General features: G+C 35.3%; 1 non-coding gene across 1 annotated transcript; it reads left to right on the top strand.

Moving 5' to 3' along the window:
- Positions 1-6082: 6082 nt before the first annotated feature.
- On the top strand, positions 6083-6227 carry LOC118021459. The gene has a single exon (XR_004682189.1). It is a non-coding gene; the product is annotated as a U4 spliceosomal RNA (small nuclear RNA).
- Positions 6228-25899: the final 19672 nt, after the last annotated feature.

Genomic DNA, 25899 nt, shown 5'->3' with positions numbered 1-25899 from the left:
TTTCTTTCTTTCTTTCTTTCTTTCTTTCTTTCTTTCTCCTCTTGTTTCCTCCCTTCTATCCATCTGTCAATGTATCTTTCTCTTCTGTCATAAAGAATATTCTATTTTTTTAAATTCAACATAATTTATTCATATTACATAATTTAAAGAAGGGTGCAGGGCAACATCAAATGCTAAATCTGTCCATTTACTTTAAAATAAACTTCAGACCATCAACATTTAAGATTAGGTTAGGTATTGTTATATAGAAAAAAAAGAGGCTCACTGTGTTAACTGATTATTTGAAACATTTCCCTAAATGACAAATGGTGGGAACATGGCATGGAATCAAATTTCTAAGGATAGCTTTTCAGCTAATGATTTGTTTGAAAACCCTAAATTGATGGTCAACTCAAAATAAAAAAATAGACCCCAGTTTATACCACCACTGGCTTGTCCTCCCTTCATTCAGTAAATGATGGCCTAGGTTTGAATAATTGATCTATATTGATTTACAATAAAATAGCAACATGTCCCAACATCATAAAAGATTTATATTTTTATTCAGTGTTTATGTTGATATCTTAAGTAGCAAGCACATCGCACTTCCCTATGTAGTGACAAGACCAAATGCGCTTTGGCAGAGCTTCAGTATAAAAATTAGAAGGTGTTGATTTCATTACCACTCTGGCAATACATTCGAAAGAGTGTTAATGACTATTAATGGCCTAGTCCTCAGCCAGAAGAATGCCTGAAGTCAGTGCAAGTGGCGTTTTATCTGCTCTTAAATATTAAAAACAGAGAGCCTCCTACAGTTGCATTTGTAAGTGCCTTTCCTGCTCTACAAATAATCACATCCCCCACTTAACAGAGATTTTAAATATGTTTAAATTCAAGGCAAACCCAATTTCTCCACTCTGGAGGTTTTGCCCCCTTCCTTTTCTTTATAACAACTAGCACATTTGGCTCTTGTCAAGAAAGTAGTTGAAGGTGAATGAGAACAAAATTATTTTTAAAAGGACCTTTAGTATCTTTTCAACTTTGGAATATAGAAGAAACTTCATTGTTTTAGATTTAACAAAGAAAGAGTTACTTATTTCCTGTTCTTGTTTATTTTTGGAGACAGAGATGCGTCCAAACAATCTTATGATGGAATGCACTATGAATCAATCCATGTTTATGAAGCCCACATGTTTTCAGGACTTTTTTTTTCCCCTTAAACAAGTTTGGATTTTTTGTTTTTGGGGGGGTTGTTTTTTGTTGTTGTTTTTTGTTTTGCTTTGTTTTGTTTTGTTGGTCCCTAGAGGGTCCTAAATCAACAAGTTATTAGATGAGAAATGGAAACTCTGTCGCAGAAAACACAACTGCAGCTAGACAACAGAAAACAGATGCCAATTATTTGCCAATGCTGCTGGAAAACAAAACATTTTATGACATTTACTTTGCCTTAGCAGAACTGCTGCTGATGCCAAAGAAATATAAAGTGGTCAAATTACCAGCAGCCGGTTTTGAAATGTGGGGTATTATGATTTGGAATCTTGCTCTGCAATTGGCCATTCTATGACCTACATATTTCTCTAAACATTAATTCTAAAGGCAACTTGATATTTTAACAGATATATAAAAAGAATATGTGTAACTGACATCTATAATTAAATATCTTATATATTTCAATATGTTATCCCATTGCCTTCTAATTCTGCTAGTCCTTTATATAGGTATATAAATAATTTTTGATGTTTGCTACTTGAAAGTGATTTCCTTGACACATATTTTTATTTCACGTGACAAAAGCTTCAAATTAAACATCTTTCTTGCATTGAATCCAGCTGAATTATTCATTGTGAATGTGATGTCACAAGCAATGTTTGAGTATTTTTTCTCCAGTAGTTAACAGAGACTTAATTTAGTCACAAGCAATATCCATCTAGCGACACAAGAATATAAATTTTGCATGAATATTTTTAAATGAAATGTCTTACTTTTGAGACACATTTCTGAAGAAATATCTTGGACCAACTTCACTGAAAGGAGCAGTTACATCAAATAAATTTCTACTTTTATGAGCATGACACTGCACTGTGCTAAAGATCTGGATTTGCAAATAAAGCCTTTTGGAAAATCTTACATAATAAAAAAGTACCTAGCTCTCCCTCTCCTTCTCTTCTTAGTGATTTGAGCTATCTTTCAGGGTGTGAAGAAAAGCAATTAATGCATTTTTCTTCAGAGTATAGAGTTACCACAAGCAATGGTGTTATAAAATCTGTCATAAGTGTCTACATTCCCTCAAGAAGTGTCCTGAGTGACTAAGAGGTGAATTAAATTAGGGATAGCACTTTTATCACTGTGTATATGTTGAAAATGTAAGCTGAAAAATGATGATCAAAGTAATTTAAGGAATATCGTGCTTCTCAGTTTTTAATATGCACATGAATCACCAGGGATTTTGTCGAATGCAGATTATGATTCAATAGTTTTGCCAAGGGGTCTGCAATTCTGCATTTCTGCAAGTTCCCATGATATTTTCAAAGCAGCTGGTCCATGGACTGCCCTTGTAGAAGTAAGAGTGAAGATGACCTGACATGGGGCCATTCTTCTTTGCACACAGTTTTCTGAAGTATCCACAGTCAATCTCAATTTCAAGGAGATTGACTAACTTCTAGTCAGGACTCAGAAAACCCAGGTTCAGCCCATCTCATGACTAATGATTGTTCTCAACTTTCTGGTTCCAGGGTAATGTATGGATGCTGAATGGAACTGTCTAGGACATGCACCTTCTCCTTGTTAGATTCAACAATACTAAGACCTTATATGGAGTGCGTGTGAGCACATGCTTAATGCACTTTTGAAGAGAGAGAGAGAGAAAATTTAAGCTAGAGACAGATGAATACAATATGTCCTGATTAGCAAAAAAGGGAAAATATAATTACATCCTGAGGTATGACCCAAAGAAGCAGTGCGTCCAGTTCCCATTAGCATGTCTTTCTAACTTAGACACCAATCACACTGAACATCTGTATAACCATCATAGCAAAGGAAAAGGAAATTTAGTCTCATTTATTTTTACTCCCATCCTCCTCAGCAACAGAATCTATATATGGCCATGGATTCTAGATAGTATTTTAACAACCCTGATGCGCATTCCTTTGACCTACATCTAGCCAAGGTAATGGTAAGCCCAGCTCCCTTTATTTCATTCTATCCTCAGTCAGAAGAAAGCTTTTTATTACATCAAAACTACAGGGGACCATCCCACAAACTATGAGTATCCTAGATTACATTCTCTGAACCCCTACTCCCACTCTATCATATTTTCCAAACACTGAAGAAAAATTGATGGCTGCTTCCTCAGTAGACAGGTATTTGTGCAGATTGTCTATATGACTAGGGAGTAGCTGGTAGGATTTCAAAACCATTTAAGGGGGAAAAAACATTTAGTACCTTTCGAAAGATTTTGGGACTGACGACCATATTGGATGAATGGATTCTGAACCACATCACACTCCTCCCACTCCACCTCCAGTCCCCAAGTACTACTGATCTTTCCACAGATATATTTCTCTGGCTCTTATTTATTTGTGCTCAGCCTGACTTCATGACCACATGCCTAGAGTGTTGCAATTGTCTTATAACTGGTCCACTTGTCTCGTGTTTTTATAAATTTAAAGAACAGCATCTCATCCATCCCTTCATATTCTGTTTTCTTCTTAATAATTACCTTAATTGGCTCCATTTAGCTACAGGAATAAGTCTGACTTCCACACCTTGTTGTGCAAAGTTGTCCACAAAATATATTTTGAACTTCCAAAAAGTTGGCCCCTACCATGTCCCAAACAATCGATGCTTATTATCCTGAGTGCTTAGATTTTACTGACTTTCCAACCATTTATCTATAACCTAAACAACGGTCCATTAATTCTTCCTTGAAGCCTCCTATGACCATTCCAATCCTTACGAATTCCTTCCACAGCTGTTGTTACTACTCATTTTGTTACTTGTTCATATACTACCTGTGTTTTTTTTTCCTATTGCTATTACTTGCTTTTATTTTTTTTGTTTGTTTGTTTTAATTATGTTATGTTAATCACCATACATTACATCATTAGTTTTTTTTATATTAAGTATATTTATTAAGCACAACTAAAAAGATAAACATAAAATTCATAATCATTTTGGGAGATTTTAACACAGTTCTCTCAGTAATTGGCAAAACAAGCAAGCAAACGAACAAAAAAAACCATTACTGTAAAGGATATATGAACAATGTGATTATTATAAAAATCTAATTTATGTATATAATATATTGCAAGCTATAATTGCAAAATACATAGTCTTTTTTTTGTTGGAACAGTTATGTTTATTTTTTTATGACCTAAATTCCCATATTTTTTTAATTATGTTATGTTAATCACCATACATTACATCATTAGTTTTTGATGTAGTATTCCATGATTCATTGTTTGCGTATAACATCCAGTGCTCCATTCAGTACGTGCCCTCTTTAATACCCATCACCAGGCTCACTCATCCCCCCCACCCGCCTCCCCTCTAGAACCCTCAGTTTGTTTCTCAGAGTCCATAATCTCTTATGGTTCGTCTCCCCCTCCAATTTCCCCCCCTTCATTTTTCCCTTCCTGCTATCTTCTTCTTCTTCTTTTTTTTTTTTTTTAACATATAATGTATTATTTGTTTCAGAAGTACAGGTCTGTGATTCAACATTCTTACACAATTCACAGCACTCACCATAGCACATACCCTCCCCAATATCTATCACCCAGCCACCCCATCCCTCCCACCCCTCACCACTTGCTTTTAAATGCTATGTTTGTCATATATAGGACTTTTGTGTCCATATCTCTATAAGGCTAAGGAATTGGAGTCAGTCTGGATTTGAGTCTTAGTGAGTAAATGCTAATTTTCGTCTGTAAATCTAAGATGAAAACATCCAGTTTTTCAGTATTATTGTGGTGTTTCAAAGATAATAAATTTGAAGTACCTAGAACAATCACTGACATATAGTTTTATTCTCAGAAAATGTTAGCTTTCATTAAATGTTGATATTAACAGACACTAAAAACTTTGCAAGCTATGACACATATCCATCATAGTACATAGAAGAAGGTGCTGTATAGACTGGACATATAAATGTTTCTTTCATGTGATTCGATTGAACTTTTCTGAATTAAATGTTAACTTGTGGCTAAAGAAATTATGTGATAGAAATCCTGGCCAACTTATTATGCATCTATTGTTCCTAGAAAGTAATTCCTTTATAGCCATATGCAACCTGTACATGGCTTCTGTGCCTTTGAGATACTATCATTTATTTGACATGATTATACCTTTCATAGTCACTCATCATTAATACCCACAGTATAGGACAAGTTTAGCAAAATTATTAACTGGAATCAGAAGAAATTTTAAAAATTGATCTTATAAATCACTTTGTCTTCATGAATTAAAAAATAATAATCTAGATTTGACCTAAACTGTGATTATGAATAAACTAACCAAAGGTCTTGAGGAGGTGAATGTAACTTATTTCCATACAAATACCACAAAATTGGCCCATGGCAGATATTAAATAAATTGTTATTGAATGAGTGAAATGAATGACATACTATGAATTAAATTCCTATGAATCTCTAGTAATAGCTTTGTCTTATCAATGTTGAAGAATTTCTAATTTATAATTTACCAAAAGAATTTAAGTTTCTTAATCAATACACTTACTCATGAATTATCTAAATATCAATCCCATCATATGTTAGGATATGTATTCATGTAGTAATAGGGAAATTGATAAGTATGGATATCTGCCATCAGAAATTGTTTAGGGGTGCCTGGGTGGCTCAGTCGGTTAAGTATCTGCCTTCAGCTAGGGTCATGATCCTACAGTCCCAGGATTGAGTCCTGCATCAGGCTTCCTGCTCAGCAGGGAGTCTGCTTCTCCCTCTGCCCTTCACCCTCTTGTGCTCTCACTTTCACTCTCTCTCAAATAAATAAATAAAATATTTTCTTAAAAAAAAGAAGAAATTGTTTAGCAGTGATACTAGTATGCTTCTATCACTAAGCTAACTGTATTTTTAAAAGAGAAGATCCAAGCTTTGCGCAGTGGCAGTATCGTAGCCAATGAGGTTTATCCGAGGCGCGATTATGGCTAATTGAAAAGAGAAGATCCATAAAGTGATTTGATTTTAATAATACTACATATCATGACTTATTTATTGTTGATAACAAGTAATTTGGCCTCATCAAACTCTTACACATCTTGGCCATTAATTATGTAGCAGAATTTTCATGATGAGGCTATTAATTTAACTGAAGACATGTGATTTCTACGACATGCAGTTTTCAATGCCATTGACTGTAGAACACTTCCAAAGTACTAGAGCTTTTACGGCAAATTGTGGATCTGAAAATACCTCCTAAATATCTTCTTTGACTTTCTCTTGAAGATACATTGTGAAAGACCTGGAATTAAGAACACATTTTTGACATCTATAAACATCTAAACAAATTAACCTGCCCAGTGGAACTGATGGGTATTTATGCTCAAAGCATCCACTTGCCTCTGGATCAAGTATTGTTGTGATGGTTTTCGATCCATATCTGAACAATTTTTCTATGGAATGTTTGAAGCTATCTTTTATTCCTGTTTAGCCAACTAGAATGTCATTTAGCTCAAATTGTACACCTGAAGCTGTCTCTCTTCCTCTTTATTTCATTAAGATGTAACTTGATTTATAATCAGCACTATTTTCTTCAGACAGACATTAATCACAATAGGCTTGATGAATTTATTCCATCAAGGATGAGTCCAATTTCATCATTCTGAAAATCTACAGTTGACTATACAACAATCATTAACATCAATAAGACTTTTTATTTAATTTTTGAAATTAACATATATACACCTTAAAAAAATGTGTTATATTCCTGGCATACTTAATTATTAAAACTGTTACTAATTATACATGTATTAATATTAATAAAACAACCATTTATTGCAAAAATAGGGAAAATGTACTATGAGGGATATTATACTGAAAACTGGAACAGGTGAAAGGTGAAATAACTTCAATATTTTGTTATTCTATTTTTGAAACATTAATATTTTATAACATTATGTGGATTCAAAACACAAGTCAGCCTTGGAATAATCATGGTCATGGAATTATTATTTTAGTTTTTGAAAGCATGGGAGGATGTTAAATGGGGCATAATGATTCATAAAACTTGACTTAAAGTTGAAAGCTATGTTTGATAGTGGATCCATTGAAAAATGAATTTCTAGTTCTTTAGCCAACATCTTCCTTTTGATAGATTTTCTATTCTCTGAAAAATATTATATAGGTGAGTGTGGCATTTAAATTAGGAGAGAATGGGAAGGTTTATTATCTCTGTTCTATGGCATAAAAAGAAAAAAAAAAACCCTCATTCTCAAATAACCAAGTGTGAAATTACATTTCAGGCTAACTGAAAATCAAGAAGCTTCTGATACATTAAATTTAAGAATCTAATTATTTTAAATAATTATACATAAGTACCTCTAATGTGTATAAAAATGATTTACCCCTTATTTTCAATAGGCCCTGGAAACATTTTAATTCTCCTCTTAGGTCCTAATGTGTCTGTATGTTATGAACCTGAAAACTCTTTTTATATAAAATGTTAATATAGATAGATAATGACTATACAAGTCAATGTTTAGATTATGATATATTCTAATCTACAATAGGAAAGCATAGTTGGAAATTCTTCAAGTGGTATTTGGATTATACATCTATTGTCACAGGTATTTTTTTTTAAGATTTATTTATTTATTTTATTATAGACAGAGACAGAGAAAGAAAGCATGCATAGAGGGAGGGACAGAGGGAGCTGGAGAGAAAGAATCTCAAGAAGACTCCCCACTGATCATGCATCCTACAAGGCACTCAACCTCAAGACCCTGAGCCGAAATCAAGAGTTGAATGCTTAACCAACTGAGCCACACAGACACCCCCAGAGTTAATATTTTAAATATTCTATACCCATTAAGCTTATTATGAGCCTGAATACATATATTTAACAAGTTTAAAAATCACAAAATGTCATAAATTGAGTGGATATTTTTAATGTAAGCATTCTAATGGCATTCCTATTAAAAGTCTGCCTCATTAAAGAAGATTTCTTCTATTGATCTCATGCACTTTAATTCAGTGTGTTCTTTTCCTTGGATTTTTATCTGCAATATAAATGTAATTTATTTGCCTTTCTAAACAAATTATCAGATTTCTTTTTTTTAATTTTTTTTATTATTAAATTTTTTAATAGAAAGTTTAACACTTTTCATGACTAAGTGTCTTCAAGTATCCAGTATATTTTAGTTTGGCTTAATACCTAATATAGTCTCCATCTAAATAAAACCTGCTTTGATTGTCCCTGGCCAAATTAGTTGCTTAGTGTTCTATGCTCTCACATGGAAGTAGAGAAAGAAAGAGGCAAAACACTTTTTGAAGAAATAATAGCTAAAAACATGTCAAATTTGATGAAAAACATTCATCTATATACCCACTAAGATAATCAAACTCCACAAAAGATATCCACAAAGAGATTTACATGTAGACACATCACAGGAGTTAGACTATTGAAAACCAAAATCAAAAGGGGAATTTCAAAACAATGAGATTAAAAGCTACCCAGTACATGAAAGAGAATTATAATAAAATTAACAGCTGACTTTAATCAGAATTGACAGAAGCCAGAAAGCAGTGAGATGACATATTCAAATATCTGAAGAAAATAAAGATGTTAACCAATAATTCCAAAACTAGCAAAATTATGGGGTTTTTAGAAGATTTTTATTTATTTATTTGAGAGAGAGAGACAGAGATAACAACAGAGATAGGAAAGAGATGGCCAGTGGGGAGGAGAGGGAGAAGACAGGGCTCAATCCCAGGGCCCTGGGATCATGACCTGAGCCAAAGGCAGATGCTCAATGGACTAAGCCACCCAGGAACCCCAACTAGCAAAATTATGTTTAAAAATGAGGAAAAATAAAAATGATTGCCATTCCCCCCTCCAAAAAAGATCAATATGTAACTGAAATTAATGAAAAAATGCATCCAACAACAGAATATACCTTCCTTTCAAGAGCAAATGGAAAAATTATCCATGACAAATCATATGCTGGGTCATAACAGAAAAATCAATAATTTTAAAAGGAATGAAAAGAAATATGTTCTCAAACACAAAGAAGTTAAATTAGAAATCAACAAGAGAAAAAAATTAGGGAAATTCCAAACTTTGAAAAATAAATCATACATTACTGAGTAACCTATGTCTCAAAGAAGAATTCACAAGAAAAATTAGGAAACATTTTGAACTGAGTGAAAACAAAACCTCACATATATAAAACGTTTTGTAATATAGCTAAAAGTATACTTAGAGGGAAATTTTTAACTTTAAACGCCTATATTAGAAAAGATAACTTCAAATCAATAACTTCCTACCTTAAGAAGACAGTAAAAGAAAAAAATTAAACTTAAAGTAGAATGAAATAAATAACAAATATTAGCACAGAAATTAGTGAAATAGAGAAAAGAAAAAATCAATAGAGAAAATCAATGAAACTGAAAGCTGATCCTTTGTAAAAATCAAAAAAGTTGATATAACTTTATTGGGGGTGCGGAGCAAGACGGCAGAGGAGTAGGAGACCTAGATTTCATCTGGTCCCAGGAATTCAGCTGGATAGGGATCAAACCATTCTGAACACCTACAAACTCAACAGGAGATCGAAGAAAAGAATAGCAGCAACTCTCTGAACAGAAAAGCGACCACTTTCTGGAAGGTAGGACGTGCAGAGAAGTGAATCCCAGGCAATATTCGGGAAGATAGACAGTGGGGGAGGGGGCCTCCATCGGCCGCTTCTGGCAAATGATAGAACCACAGAGCACAAAATTGGAACTTTTAGAAGTTGGCTCCACTGAGGGATGTCGCTCCAGTGGCTAAGCGGGGGGTGGAACCCTCGTGGGACAGTGTGGTCTCAGGACCCTTGGGTTCACAGAAAGACTGGGGGTGCCTGAGTGCAGCAGAGCTCCCAGGTATCAGAGCAGGGAAGCCTGCTGCAGAGACTGAGCCAAGGTGCGGGCTCTCAGCTCAGGGTTGCCATAAACCGGGATCCGCGGCACAGTCAGGCCACTGCTCCTCCAGCAGGGACCCAACAAGCGGCAGATCCAGGGAGACTCACCTTCCTCCCCTGGGAAGAGTGGCACAGGAGTGCACCACAGGGATCTGCTGGGTTTGGAGACTCCAGACCGGGTCGGGTGCCAGAGATAGAAATGCTCGGTCACAGGCTGGGTGAGCACGGAGTGCAGCCAGAGACCAGGGAGACGGGAGTGATTGACTGCTTTTCTCTGGGGGCTCACTGAGGAGTGGGGACCCAAGTTCTCGGCTCCTCTGGGGTGGAGATTGGGGGCTGCCATTTTCACTATCGTCCTCCAAAACTGTAGGGAAAGCTTGCAGGGAACAAAAGCTCCCAAGAGCAAACCCGAGCAGATTACTTAGCCCAGACTGGCAAGGGTGGGGCAATTCCACCTCTGGCAAAGACATTTGGGAACCATGGCAACAGCCCCCCCCCCCCCAGAAGATCAGCAAGAACAGCCAGCCAAGACCAAGTTTACCGATCAATGAGAATGGCAGAACTCCAGAGCTAGGGGAATACTGCACATAGAATTCAAGGCTTCTTTTACCATGATTCTTTAATCTTTCAAAGTTAATTTTTTTTAAGTGTCTTTTTTTTCTTTGAATTTTTCTTTTTCCCTTTTTCAACCAACATCTTATCAACCCCTTTTTTAAAAAACATTTTTATTTTTCATTTTTAGAGTCATATTCTATCCCTTCATAGTATTTACCCTTATTTTTGGTATATATATATATATATATATATATATATATATATATATATATATATATGTTGTACTCTTTCAAAATTTTGAGATACACTTTATTCTAACAGATCAAAATATACCCTAAATCTCTATTGTATGGCTTTGTTCTAGTCTCCTGCCTGATCACATTCTCTCCCTTTTTTTAAAATCCTCTTCTTTCTTTTTTCAACCAACTTCCTATCTGATCAATTCCTTCTATAAAATATTTTATAATTTTCATCTTTACAGTCATATTCCATCCTTTCATCATATTAGCCTTTATTTTTGTACATATATAGGTTTTTCTTTCTTTAAAATTTTGGGAGGCACTTTCTTCTAATAGACCAAAATATCCCCAAATCTAGTGTGTGGAACTGATCTATGCACTAGCCAGATCATATTTGATCATATTCTGTTTTTGTTTTGTTTTGTTTTTGATTGTTTTTATCTTTTTCTTTTTCTTTTTTCTTTCTTTCCCTGTATTTTCCCCCAGTTTCAGGTCTTTTCTGATTTGTTTAGTGTATATATTCTGGGGACGTTGTTACCTGTTAGCATTTTGTTCTCTCATTCATCTATTCTCCTCTGGTCAAAATGAAAAGATGGAAAAATCACCTCAAAAAAGAACAAGAGGCAGAACCAACTGCCAGGGACCTAATCAATATGGACATTAGTACAATGTCAGAACTAGAGTTCAGAATGATGATTTTAAAGATACTAGCTGGGCTTGAAAAAAGCATGGAAGTTATTAGAGAAACTCTTTCTGGAGAAGTAAAAGAACTAAAATCTAACCAAGTTGAAATCAAAAAGGCTATTAATGAGGTGCAATCAAAAATGGAGGCTCTAACTGCTAGGACAAATGAGACAGAAGAGAGAATTAGTGATATAGAAGAATAAATGATGGAAAATAAAGAAGCTGAGAAAATTAGAGAGAAACAACTACTAGATCACGAGGGCAGAATTCGAGAGATAAGTGATACCATAAGACAAAACAACATTAGAATAATTGGGATACCAGAAGAAGAAGAGAGAGAGAGAGGGGCAGATGGTATACTGGATCAATTATAGCTGAGAATTTCCCTAATTTAGAGGAAACAGGCATCAAAATCCAGGAAGCACAGAGAACCCCTCTCAAAATCAATAAAATAGGTCAACACCCCGACATCTAATAGTAAAACTTACGAGTCTCACAGACAAAGAGAAAATCATAAAAGCAGCTCGGGAGAAGAGATATGTAACCTAAAATGGTAGAAATATTAGATTGGCAACAGACCTATCCACAGAGACCTGGCAGGCCAGAAAGGACTTGCATGATGTATTCAGAGCACTAAATGAGAAAAATATACAGCCAAGAATACTGTATCCAGGTAGGCTGTCATAGAAAATAGAAGGAGAAATAAAAAGCTTCCAGGACACACAAAAACTAAAGGAATCAACAAACATAAAACCAGCCCTACAAGAAATACTGAAAGGGGTCCTCTAAGCAAAGAAAGAGCCTAAAAGCAACATAGACCAGAAAGGAACACAGACAATATACAGTAACAGTCACCTTACAGGCAATACAATGGCACTAAATTCATATCTTTCAATAGTTACCCTGAATGTAAATAGGCTAAATGCCCCAATCAAAAGACACAGGCTATCAGATTGGATCAAAAAACAAGACCCATTATCGATATACTGTCTACAAGAGACTCATTTTAGACCCAAAGTCAGCCCCAGATTGAAAGTGAGGGGTTGGAAAACGATTTTCCATGCTAATGGACACCAAAAGAAAGCTGGGGTGGCAATCCTTCTATCAGACAAATTAGATTTTAAACCAAAGACTGTAATAAGAGATGAGGAAGGACACTATATCCTACTTAAAGGGTCTATCCAACAAGAAGATCTAACAATTGTAAATATCTATGCCCCTAACATGGGAGCAGCCAATTATATAAGGCAATTAATAACAAAAGCAAAGAAACACATCAACAACCATACAGTAACAGTGGGGGAGTTTAACATCCCCCTCATTGAAATGGACAGATCATCTAAGCAAAAGATCAACGAGGAAATAAAAACTTTAAATGACACACTGGAGCAAATGGACTTCACAGATATATTCAGAACATTCCTCCCAAAGCAACAGAACACACATTCTTCTCTAGTGCCCATGGAACATTCTCCAGAATAGATCACATCCTAGGTCACAAATCAGGTCTCAAACGGTACCAAAAGATTGGGATCATTCCCTGCCTATTTTCAGACCACAATGCTTGAAACTAGAACTCAATCACAAGAGGAAAGTCAGAAAGAACTCAAATTACATGGAGGCTAAAGAGCATCCTACTAAAGAATGAATGGGTCAACCAGGAAACTGAAGAAGAATTAAAAAAATTCATGGAAACCAATGAGAATGAAAATACAACTGTTCAAAATCTTTGGGATGCAGCAAAGGCAGTCCTAAGAGGAAAGTATATAACAATACAAGCCTTTCTCAAGAAACAAGGAAGCTCTCAAATACACAACCTAACCCTACACCTAAAGGAGCTGGAGAAAGGACAGCAAATAAAGCCTAAACCCAGCAGGAGAAGAAAAATAATAAAGATCAGAGCAGAAATCAATGAAATAAAAACCAAAAGAACAGTAGAACAGATCAACGAAACTAGGAGCTGGTTCTTTGAAAGAATGAACAACATTGATAAACCCCTGTCCAGACTTATCAAAAAGAAAAGAGAAAGGACCCAAATCAACAAAATCATGAATGAAAGAGGAGAGATCACAACTAATACCAAAGATATACAAACAATTATTAGAACATATTAAGAGCAACTTTATGCCAGCAAATTAGATAATCTGGAAGAAATGGATGCCTTCCTAGAGATGTATCAACTACCAAAACTGAACCAGGAAGAAATAGAAAACCTGAACAGACGTACAACCACTAAGGAAATTGAAGCAGTCATCAAAAATCTCCCAACAAACAAAAGCCCAGGGCCAGATGGCTTCCCAGGGGAATTCTACCAAACATTTCAGGAAGAATTAATACCTATTCTTCTTAAACTGTTCCAAAAAATAGAAATGGAAAGAAAAATTCCAAACTCATTCTATGAGGCCACCATTACCTTGATCCCCAAACCAGACAAAAACCCCATCAAAAAGGAGAATTACAGATATCCTTGATGAACATGGATGCAAAAATTCTCACCAAAATACTTGCAAATAGGATCCAACAGTACATTAAAAGGATTATTCACCATGACCAAGTGGGATTTGTTCCTGGGCTGCAAGGTTGGTTCAACATCTGCAAATCAATGTGATACAATACCTTAATAAAAGAAAGAACAAGAACCATATGATCCTCTCAATAGATGCAGAAAAAGCATTTGACAAAGTACATCATTCTTTCTTGATAAAAACTCTTCAGAGTATAGGGATAGAGGGTACATACCTCAATATCATAAAAGCCATCTATGAAAAACCTACAGCGAATATCATTCTCAATGGGGAAAAACTGAGAGCTTTCCCCCTAAGGTCAGGAACACAGCAGGGATGTCCATATCACCACTGCTATTCACCATAGTACTAGAAGTCCTAGCCACAGCAATCAGATAACAAAAAGAAATCAAAGGCATCCAAATCAGCAAAGAAGAAGTCAAATTCTCACTCTTTGCAGATGATATGATACTTTATGTGGCAAAGCCAAAAGACTCCACCCCCAAACTGCTAGAACTCATACAGGAATTCAGTAAAGTGTCAGGATATAAAATCAATGCACAGAAATCAGTGGCATTCCTATACATCAACAAGACAGAAGAAAGATAAATTAAGGAGTTGATCTTATTTACAATTGCACCCAGAACCATAAAACACCTAGGAATAAATCTAACCAAAGAGGCAAAGAATCTGTATTCAGAAAACTATAGAGCACTCATGAAAGAAATTGAGGAAGACACAAAGAAATGGAAAAACATTCCATGCTCATGGATTGGAAGAACAAATATTGTGAAGATGTCAGTGCTACATTCAATGCAATCCCCATCAAAATACCATCCACTTTTTTCAAAGAAATGGAACAAAAAATCCTAAAATTTGTATTGAACCAGAAAAGACCCCAAATAGCCAGAGGAATGTTGAAAATGAAAAGCAAAGCTGGCAGCATCACAATTCCAGACTTCAAGCTCTATTACAAAGCTGTCATCATCAAGACAGTATGGTATTGGCACAAAAACAGACACATTGATCAATGGAACAGAATAGAGAGCCCAGAAATGGACCCTCAACTCTATGGTCAACTAATCCTCCTCAAGGCAGGAAGGAATGTCCAATGGCAAAAACACAGTCTCTTCAACAAATGGTGTTGGGAAACTTGGACAGCCACATGCAGAAGAATGAAACTGGACCATTTCCTTACACCACACACAAAAATAGACTCCAAATGGTTGAAAGACCTCAATGTGAGACAGGAGTCCATCAAAATCCTAAAGGAGAACACAGGCAGCAACCTCTTCGACCTCAGCCACAGCAACTTCTTCCTAGAAACATCGCCAAAGGCAAGGGAAGCAAAGGCAAAAATGAACTATTGGGACTTCATCAAGATAAAAATCTTTTGCAAAGCGAAGGAAACAGTCAACAAAACCAAAAGACAACTGACAGAATGGGAGAAGATATTTGCAAATGACATATCAGTTAAAGGGCTAGTATCCAAAATCTATAAAGAACTCATCAAACTCAACACCCAAAGAACAAAGAATCCAATCAAGAAATGGGCAGAAGACATGAACAGACATTTTTCCAAAGAAGACATCCAAATGGCCAATAGACACATGAAAAATTGCTCAAAATCACTCAGCATCAGGGAAATCCAAATCAAAACCTCCATGAGATACCACCTCACACCAGTCAGAATGGCTAAAATTAACAAGTCAGAAAATGACAGGTGTTGGAGGGGATGCGGAGAAAGGGGAACCCTCCTCCACTGTTGGTGGAAATGCAAGCTGGTGCAGCCACTCTGGAAAACAGTATGGAGGTTCCTCAAAAAGTTGAAAATAGAGCTACCATAAAATCCAGCAATTGCACTACTGGGTATTTACCCCAAAGATACAAATGTAGGGATCCGAAGGGGTACGTTCACCCCAATGTTTATAGCAGCAATGTCCACAATAGGCAAACTGTGGAAAGAGCCAAGATGTCCATCTACAGATGAATGGATAAAGAAGAGGTGGTATATATATACAATGGAATATTATGCAGCCATCAAAAGGAATGAAATCTTGCCATTTGCAACGACATGGTTGGAACTGGAGAGTGTTATGCTGAGCCAAATAAGTCAATCAGAGAAAGACATGTATCATATGGCCTCACTGTTATGAGGAATTCTTAATCTCAGGAAACAAACTGAGGGTTGCTGGAGTGGTGGGGGGTGGGAGGGATGGGGTGGCTGGGTGATAGACATTGGGGAGCATATGTGCTATGGTGAGCCCTGTGAACTGTGCAAGACTGTTGAATCACAGATCTGTACCTCTGAAACAAATAATACATTATATGTTAAAAAAAAAAGAAGAAGAAGATAGCAAGAGGGGAAGAATAAAGGGTGGGAAATTGGAGGGGGAGATGAACCATGAGAGACGATGGACTCTGAGAAACAAACTGAGGGTTCTAGAGGGGAGGGGTCATATGAGGATGGGTTAGCCTGGTGATGAGTATTAAAGAGGGCATGTTCTGCATGGAGCACTGTGTGTTATATGCAAATAATGAATCATGGAACACTACATCAAAATCTAATGATGTAATGTATGGTGATTAACATAACATAATAAAAGAATGGAAAAAAAACTTCATTGAGATGGGCCAAGGGAAAAAGAAAGACACAAATTATTATTATTATTTTTTCAGATTTTATTTATTTATTCATGAGAGACAGAGAGAGAGAGAGAGAGGCAGAGGGAGAAGCAGGCTCCCAAGGAGCAGGGAGCCCGATGCAGGACTCGATCCCAGGATGCTGGGATCATGACCTGAGCCGAAGGCAGACACTTAACCATCTGAGCCACCCAGGCGCCCGAAAGACACAAATTATTAAAATCAGAAATGAAAAGGGTCATATATCACTATGAATCTTATAGAAATTAAGGATTTGATTTAATTTAAAAGGATTATAAAGAAACATGAACAATTTAATGCTGGAAAAGTACACAATTTAAATGAAATAGACAAAGTCCTAGAAGTAAATTATCTAGACTGTTAAAAGAAGAAATGAAAAATCTGAATAAACATACAGCAAATAAGTAAAGGAGTTAAATTGGTACCTAAATTATACCCAACAAAGGAAAAGTCAGGCACGGATCATTTTATAGATAAATTCTATCAAATTTCTAAAAAAGATATATAAATTATCTTCAAACTCCTAAACAGTTCACACTGCAGAATGCTTCTCAACTCTTCTGTGAGGCCAACATTGGCCCAGTGCTAAAGCCAGATAAAGATATCAACAAAATATTAGCAATCCAAAATTAAGTAACCTATAAAAATATACATCATGACCAAGTATAACTTTTCCCAGGAATACAAGGCTAATGCAATGTTCAAAAATCAATTAATAGAACATGATATTCATATATTAAAAGATAAACCCCACAGGATTATCTCAATAAAAAAAAATTTTAACAAATCTAACACCCACTTGTGATATTAAAACAATCTCTCAAAAAACTAAGAATAAACCTGATAAAGAATAGCTATAAAAAACCTGAAACTAACATATTTAATGCTGAATGAAAAAATGCTCTTTCATTGGGGCACCTGGGTGGCACAGTCAGTTAAATATCCAATCTTGGTTTCTGCTTGGGTGGTGATCTTGGGTCCTGGGGTTGAGCCCTGTGGGGCTCCAGGTTCTGTGCAGAGTCTACTTGAGACTTTTCCCCTCTCTCCCTGCCCCTCCCCCTGCTCTCTCTCTCTTTCAAATAAATAAATATTTTTAAAAATTTTCTCTCATTAAGCTTAGGAATAAGACAGCAATGTCTACTCTTATCACTTGTATTTAACAACATACTAGGAGTTTTAACAAGTGCAAAAAAGGCAAGAATCAGAAATAAAAGGCCTTGAAAACTGTCTTGATTTGTAAATAATATGATCCTATATGTAGAAAGTTCTAAAGAATTTTTTAAAAAAATGAATGGAATTGATAAGTGTGTACACCAAGGTCACAGAATATAAGCCCAATATATAAAAATCAACTGTCATGCTATAAACTAGCAATGAACAATCCAAAAGTGAAATTCAGAAGAGTTCCATTCACAAAGCATCAAAAAATTAAATCCTTGGTAACAAATACAAATTAAACACTGCCACATTCAAAACTATGCTGAGAAAAATTAAAGATGATCTAAAGAAAGAAATATTCCATGTTCATGGATTAGAAGATTCAACATGTTAAGATGATAATTATCCCAATTTAAATAAAGTCCTAAAATGAACTAAACTATCTAATTTGAAAAAGAAGTGAAAAATCTGAATAAATCTATAGCAAGTAAAGAACATCAATTGATACTTAGAATATTCTTGACAAAAATACTCAGACGCAGATCATATTTACAGATAAATTCTATCAATTTAGCTATAAAAGAAATACAGATTATTCCCAAACTCTTAAAAAATAGAAAGTCTAGAGCACTTCTTGACTCATTTATTTCTTTGTCTCTATTTCTCTAGAACACAAGGAAGCTTTACTCTGAGGTCAGTTCCTTTGTTCCTTAATTCAGGGTTTATAAGCATAGTATGTAATAGCTGTAATCCAGACCATGAATATTTTAATATTAAATACCCATGGAATTTTGAACTTGTAAGAAACTTACACAAGAGTGTAAGAAAACAAGAATAGCTAGCTTACTGCCTAGTTACTAAGTAGCACAATACCTAGTACAATGCTTAACATAGAGTTGGTCATTAAATATATGGTTATCCTAAATGAATGAGCTGATTAATAAATAAATATTTGTATACAGATTGATGTCAGGTAACAATAAAAACTGTAATAGCAAAAGCTAATATTTGTTGGGATTTTTCTCTATGTTAAATACTAAGCTAAGCATTTAATTCTTAGCAATAACTTGATGATACCATGTGGGTGGATTAATAAACTGCACAAGGACACATAGGTAGTAAGTAGAAGAGACATGTGATCATAAACCCATCTGAGCCCAGAGCTGGACCTTTCAATCATTCAGCCTTATTGCCTCAGTTTGTCCTAGTCACAGACAAATACCCTAAATCAGAGTATGCAGAGCATGCCCTCTGTATCTTTTGTGCCATCCCTATGCTACCAAAGGATTCAGAATCCAGGACAATCAAAAAGAGACTTTGTTAATGATGCTAAGTGAATTTTGAATCAAATCCTTGACCAGAATCCTTGACAAATTCTAAAATTGGCAGATAATCTTATCATCTCCAAGGCTGCTCTTGCATACAAGCCAGTTACTGCAAGCTAAATTTTTGTTTAAAGTATTATTCTTTTGTAGTCATCATGACTGACCACCTCTCCCACATAGCATGCCACATTTTTGCAAATGAAATAGGAAAGTGACACAAGTGAGGTGTTTCCACTTACTCCCACCACCCCAGATAAAATTAGTTCTTGGTGATGTCGACACACCTCATACCTGTGTGGTTTCTTTGGTAAGTACCATATTTCTTATTCCAAAACTCTGCATTTCTCTATATCCTACTTTCAGGTCTACTTTATTATTATTATTATTATTATTATTATTATTATTATTATTATTATTATGTTAAATTAGCCAACATATAGTACATCATTAGTTTTTGATGTAGTTTTCAATGATTCATTAGTTGTGTATAACACTCAGTGCTCATCACAACACGTGCCCTCTTTAATACCCATCACCCGGTTACCCCATCCCCCACCTTCCTCCCTTCTGTAACCCTTAGTTTGTTTCCTGGAGTCCAGAGTCTCTCATGGCTTGTCTCTCTCTCTGATTTCTTCCCAGTTTTCCCTCCCTTCCCCTGTGGTCCTCTATGTTATTCCTTATATTCCACATATGAGTAAAACCGTATTATAATTGTCTTTCTGCTTGACTTATTTCACTTAGCATAATCCCCTCCAGTTCCATCCATGTCAATGCAAATGGTAGGTATTCATCCTTTCTGATGGATGAGTAATATTCTATTGTGTATATGAACCACATCTTCTTTATCCATTCATCTGTTGAAGGACATCTGGGCTCCTTCCACTGTTTGGCTATTGTGGACATTGCTGCTATGAACATTGGGGTGCATGTGCCCCTTCTTTTCCCTGTATTTGTATCTTTGGGGTAAATGCCTAGTAGTGCAATTGCTGGGTCATAGGGTAGCTCTATTTTTAATGTCTTGAGGAACCATACTGTTTTGCAGAGTGACTGTACCAGCTTGCATTTCTACCAACAGTGTAAGAGGGTTCCCCTTTCTCCACATCCTCACCAACATTTGTTGTTTTCTGTCTTGTTAATTTTTGCCAGTTATTCTAACTGGTATAAGGTGGTATCTCATTATGGTTTTGATTAGTATTTCCCTGATGGCTAGTGATGTTGAACATTTTTTCATGTGTCTGTTAGCCATTTATATGTCCACACTGGTATAAAGCAACTTAATCTTCAAAAAAGAAGAGAAGTTCACATGAATCTTTGATGTAAAAAATCATACATACACTGTATTTGTTTTAGTTATTTCAAAGCCCCCAGTTTAATTAGCTAGAAACATACAATGGTATTCATTCTGTACTTCTAGCTCCCGATTTATCATATAATCATAATGACATACAATTTATCTCAACTTAATTTTACTTTTATCATATTAATCCCAACATACTGATAATATTTTATTAAATATTTTAAGACATTAATCTTATATATTCTTGATAAAGCACTCAGCTCCTCCTAGTGGATACTAAGGTTTAACTAATAGTGTTAATATTTCTAAATTTTAACAATGTATCATTATTGTTAGTTTTAAATATATGTTTACAATCCACAATACAGGGAGCAAATAGTATCCATAAAGTTGAAACCAACTTATAAAAAACATAAAGAATTACATTTTAAATAGAATCAGTTTACTTTAAGTGACAATTATCTCCATGTGACTAAAAATATTAAAGAGCCATAATGGAGATTTTAACCAATGAGATATTTCATCTATTTTTCACTCATTCTGTCCCATTTTACAACTTCACATCAATGAAAACTAAGAAGGAATAGCTAGGGGGAAAAGGGAAGTAAATAATAACAAATTCTAGATTTAAAAAAGGTGGGGTAGATAGGATAAATTTTCTAATTATCATATTAATGAAAAAAATGACATACAGAGTATGATTTGAAAGGAATACACAAGATAAATGGCAATATTCAGCTCTTTCCCTGGGGGAAAAATGCTTGTGAAGGGAAGTGCAGTGCCTGAAACCACACCCATGTGTGATGGAGTGCACATCTGCTCAATACAGGCCCAGCCAAAATCTGCAGGTGTCAAAATGCCAGTAGTACACACAAAATGATGGAAATGGAGACAAATTATCTTTTTGAAAAGTACCCACATTCCCAAATTTTGTTAATTCTGCATGCGTGCAGATATCATTTGCCTTTTTTTTCCCTTTATCATGTGTATATGGAGTTTTATGAAAGTCTAAAAATGAACAATGGAAATTGCTCTCTCTGCAATCAACAGAGCAACCAGATGACCAGGCTGTCATCTCATCAGTTCCCCTAGGAAATGCCTTTATGGCACCATCACTATCTTCATTCCTCCTAAAAAGCAGATTGGAAAGATGAGCTCTCATTATGATATAGAACTTTGGAGAGATATTTCTATGAAGTGTGCAGAAGACTTACGAATTTTGTGAATCATTGGTTCCATGTTTGTGGACTGTGAAGCCAATCAGTTACAAATTACAGGCCAGATGCTACTCATTCTCTCAACTCTCGGTCTGCAAAAAGGCTCCAGATAACTTCGTGAAAATGACACCCTGAGTTATTAAAACAAATTTTGTCCCTAATAAGCTCCTCTTTAAGCCATTTAGATGGGCACTGATTGAACAGTGATTTGCTATTATTCTAGAAAATGCTGTTTACCAGTATGATTTATGCACTTTTTATTTGGGTACTTTCTTAAACAGTTTTCTAATAAATATGATATACTTTATATTATTGTACCACTTTAATAAAGCAGTTCATTTATCCATCAAAAAATCCTATGACATAGAAAGCTTCACATTTTTATTCTCTGATTGCAGATGTAAAAAAATGTAGTAGTTTGCCTAGTGTCACACACATAGAAATGGTGATAGCAACTCTGGGACCCATGTCTTTTGTCTCTTATTCCAGTACTCTATTTTTATTGTTAATATATTAAATCTTTGTTTTCATAATGTTCATTTGTACCATTCATAGAGTCATTATCCAATAGTATATAAAACCACCTGCTTAGACATATTATGCTAATTTGCACATTGTCTTTCAAACATTGCACACGCAATATACAGATACAGTAGTAGTAGTCCATTTACTGTATAAATCAATCAATAAATGGACCTAACCATCATTAGAATTTACAGTGGCGCCTGGGTGGCTCAATTGGTCAAGCGTCTGCCTTCAGCTCAGGTCATGGTCCCAGGGTCCTGGGATCCAGCCCTGAGTTGGGCTCCCTGCTCAGTGGGGAGCCTGCTTCTCCCTCTCCCCTAATAGGATTAGCCACTGATTACACAAACCACGAACCAGAAATATCTACCTATATTACTTTCCTAGGGCTGCCATAACAAAGTTTCACAAACTGGTTGGTTTAAAACAATTGACATTTGTTCTCTCACTGTTCTGAAAGCTAAAAGTCCAAAGTCAAGATGTTGGCAGGGCCATGCTTTCTCTAAAGGCTCTAGGAAAGAGTCCTTTCTTGCTTAATACTAACTTCAGGTGACTTCAGGAGTTTCTTGGCTTCTGGCAGCATAACTCCAGTATTTGTCTCCATCATTATATGGCCTTCTCTGTGTTCCTCTGTGTGTCTGGATCTTCTCTTCTTATAAGACCAATCATAATGGATTTAATGCCCACTCTAATCCAGCCTGACCATATCCCAACTTAACTATGTAATCATCTACAAAGACCCTATTTCCAAATAAGGTCACATTCTGAAATGCTGGATAGGCATGAATTTAGGGGGCTACTATTCATCCCAGTATAAACTCTTGCCAGAAACCCAGCCAGAAATCTTCCATTCCCTCCACAATACCATAATATAGTATTTCTTTCTTCTCCTTAGAATCCTCTCACATTACAGAGTTCTTTTTAATCTTACTCGACCTAGGGTGCTATGTAGAGGTAATAAGCAGTCACATCTTGGTAAAGGGGAATAGAGAAGTAAAGGAAGAGACAAACTTTCCAGTACCACAATTTTATTGTTGTCCCAAAACACTCCATTTAAATCTTCATTTCTTTACTTTCCACAAATGTATCTTTCCCCAGATCCCAATGACTTTGGAGAACTCTTCCTGCCCCTCAATGTAAGCTAATTTAAAAAAAAAAAAAAAACTGTTAAGAATACCCAACAGTAGATCAATGTACATGTTTAAGATCTAACCAAATCATTCTTCAGTAACTATTTTATGCATTTAAAGACCTATTTTCTGTCGTGATTATGGGTAGGGAGGAACCCTGATTGGAATTCCAGATAGTAGCAGGTAAAAGAAAAGGAGATATATCCTAGAATAAAAGTAACATTTATTCACTTAAAAGCTAACCAACAAATACACAAACATATATACCAATTCATATAAGCAACTACCATGGGTTAAACAATTGTAGTAGTTTATGATGTGATCTCAGGTTGATCTCTGAAAATATTGGGTTTTCACTGGCCCCTATGCCAGATATTAACTTTCATTATAATGACTAGAAAGGGTTAACAAATTTAATTCTTTTTTGGAACCCTATTATTGACTTTCTCCCTCTCATACCCACCCTTTAAAAGTCTCTTATTACTGATATGGAGTTGTGCAAAATTCTCTTCTGTTTCCTCGAAAGTCCAGAGCAAGGGGGAAGATGCTCTTGTCACTACAAGCTAGGGCAGTGAATGATATTGTCCATGAAAGCATCATTATGGTTTTTCAATTTAAGATCATTTTACTTTCAGCAGTATTTTTGAACTGGTTTAAGTATAAAGAATCCAGTATACTGAGTGTTTTCAGTTTTCATAGTATAAGCCATACCTTGTTTTGTAATTACATGCTATACGTATCTTCTTATTCATTTAAGGTCAATATCTGGGACAACATAGATGCCCACCAGTTTTTTGGTTGAAAAATGATGGGAGAGTTTAATGTTTTAATTGTGTCTCCTCCCAAATAGAAGTTAGTATGTCTTACTTGATTTAATCTTTAGGTACTCTGATAGTTACTAATGTTCTTCAATAACTATTAATCATTCTCTCTACTTCTAGCACCATAGAAAGAATGAAATTCCTGGTCCCTGTGATTGGATAAGGTCATGTTGATGAGTTGTTAGCAGAAGAGATATGTCACTCTGGACTGGAACATTTGTCAGTATAATACCCTTTAGAACTCTTACACTCTTTCATAGCCCAGGTTCTGGCTTAACTATAATGAGCAGTCTCCTGTCAAACTGCAACAAATATGTTGTGTAAGTGAGCAATAAACTTTGTCATTTAACAGCACAGAAACTTGGGTAATATTTGTTACCGAAAAATAACCTACACTTTTCTGACTGATACAAATACTACTTTATATTATTAGTTGACTGTATCTAGTGTCCTATAAAGGCTACCAGATTATGTATTTATGGAAGTCATTGACAAAATCTCACACTTTGCTCTTATTCTCCCAACTGTGACAACTCTATGTTGACCATACTTTGAGATTGTTGGTCAAACATTTTAATAAAATGAGAATATTTCCATTTTATAATAATTTCCATTTGATCTTGGCAAGACTAGCTTTTTTTTGCACTATCTCTCTTCTAAGTGTTTTCTTTAAATTCTGATTTTAAATCAGTAAATTCAATCTGCCTAGGCAGTCAATTTGCTTAGACGCTATTTCACAATTTCAAGAAAGCCAAAGGTGCTTGACTCGTACTCTGTTTCAATCTTAATAACACTCAATCATAATTAATTTTGATGATCTTAGCCTAAATTAGAAGCAATGGGTAGCTCTGCAGGAAAGGAAAAGGATAAGGGCACCTTACAAAGTGCCCAGTAGGTAACCCCAACCTAATTTAAGGTATACTTGATATGTAGCAATAGACCCTGGTAAAATAGCAGGTGATTCTCTAAACAGAATAAAAGTAGCAGTTGTATCCCTGCCCAGAAACAGTAAGTTTGTATGAACATGGCACTTTTCATTAGGCAATCAATAATATAGTTTATTGGTTCCAGAACACTGCACAAAACCCACTAGAAGTCATCTCACTCTACTGTTTTGTGTGAACAGTACAATTAACCAAAGAAAAAAATAAATTAGTTTTTCTGAAATCTGGAGGTTTTCTAGTTGTAAAAGCCCAATTACAAATTAGCAAGCTGTGAATAATCAGATTACAAAATAATCAGTCTCGAAGCAGCAAGTGCTTCACCTGTAAAGAATCTGCAAAGATTCACAAAATTAAAGTTATATGGTAATTGATCACAAATGGAAATAGCAATGATATTAAATAGAATCTTTTTTTACCTCAAATGCTAGTAGATTTACTCTATAAATTTTTTACATTTCTTCTCTAAAAGAAGTAAAGATTTTGAAGGAAGGAATATGCCAAGTTGAAATAGTTTTTACACCTACAAACTTCAGATTATTTGCTAACAAATTATTCTTTTCTATTTTACACTGGTATTGCCTCATTATTTATCATGCAGTATCATTAACACAGTCAACTTCATTTCACATCAAAAATCATCATTTAACATCTTGTAATGTGGGGACATTTCTGTTCATCTGCCTGTTCATGTTATACCACCAACAAAATGACATGATTTGATGTCCATCATTTAG

The sequence above is a fragment of the Mirounga leonina genome, unplaced genomic scaffold (genome assembly GCF_011800145.1).
Source record: "Mirounga leonina isolate KUSES-001 unplaced genomic scaffold, KU_Mleo_1.0 Mir_174, whole genome shotgun sequence".
In the NCBI taxonomy this organism is placed as follows: Eukaryota; Metazoa; Chordata; class Mammalia; order Carnivora; family Phocidae; genus Mirounga; species Mirounga leonina.
The sequence above is the reverse complement of the archived record's forward strand: the minus strand, read 5'-3'. Positions and strand labels throughout refer to the sequence as shown.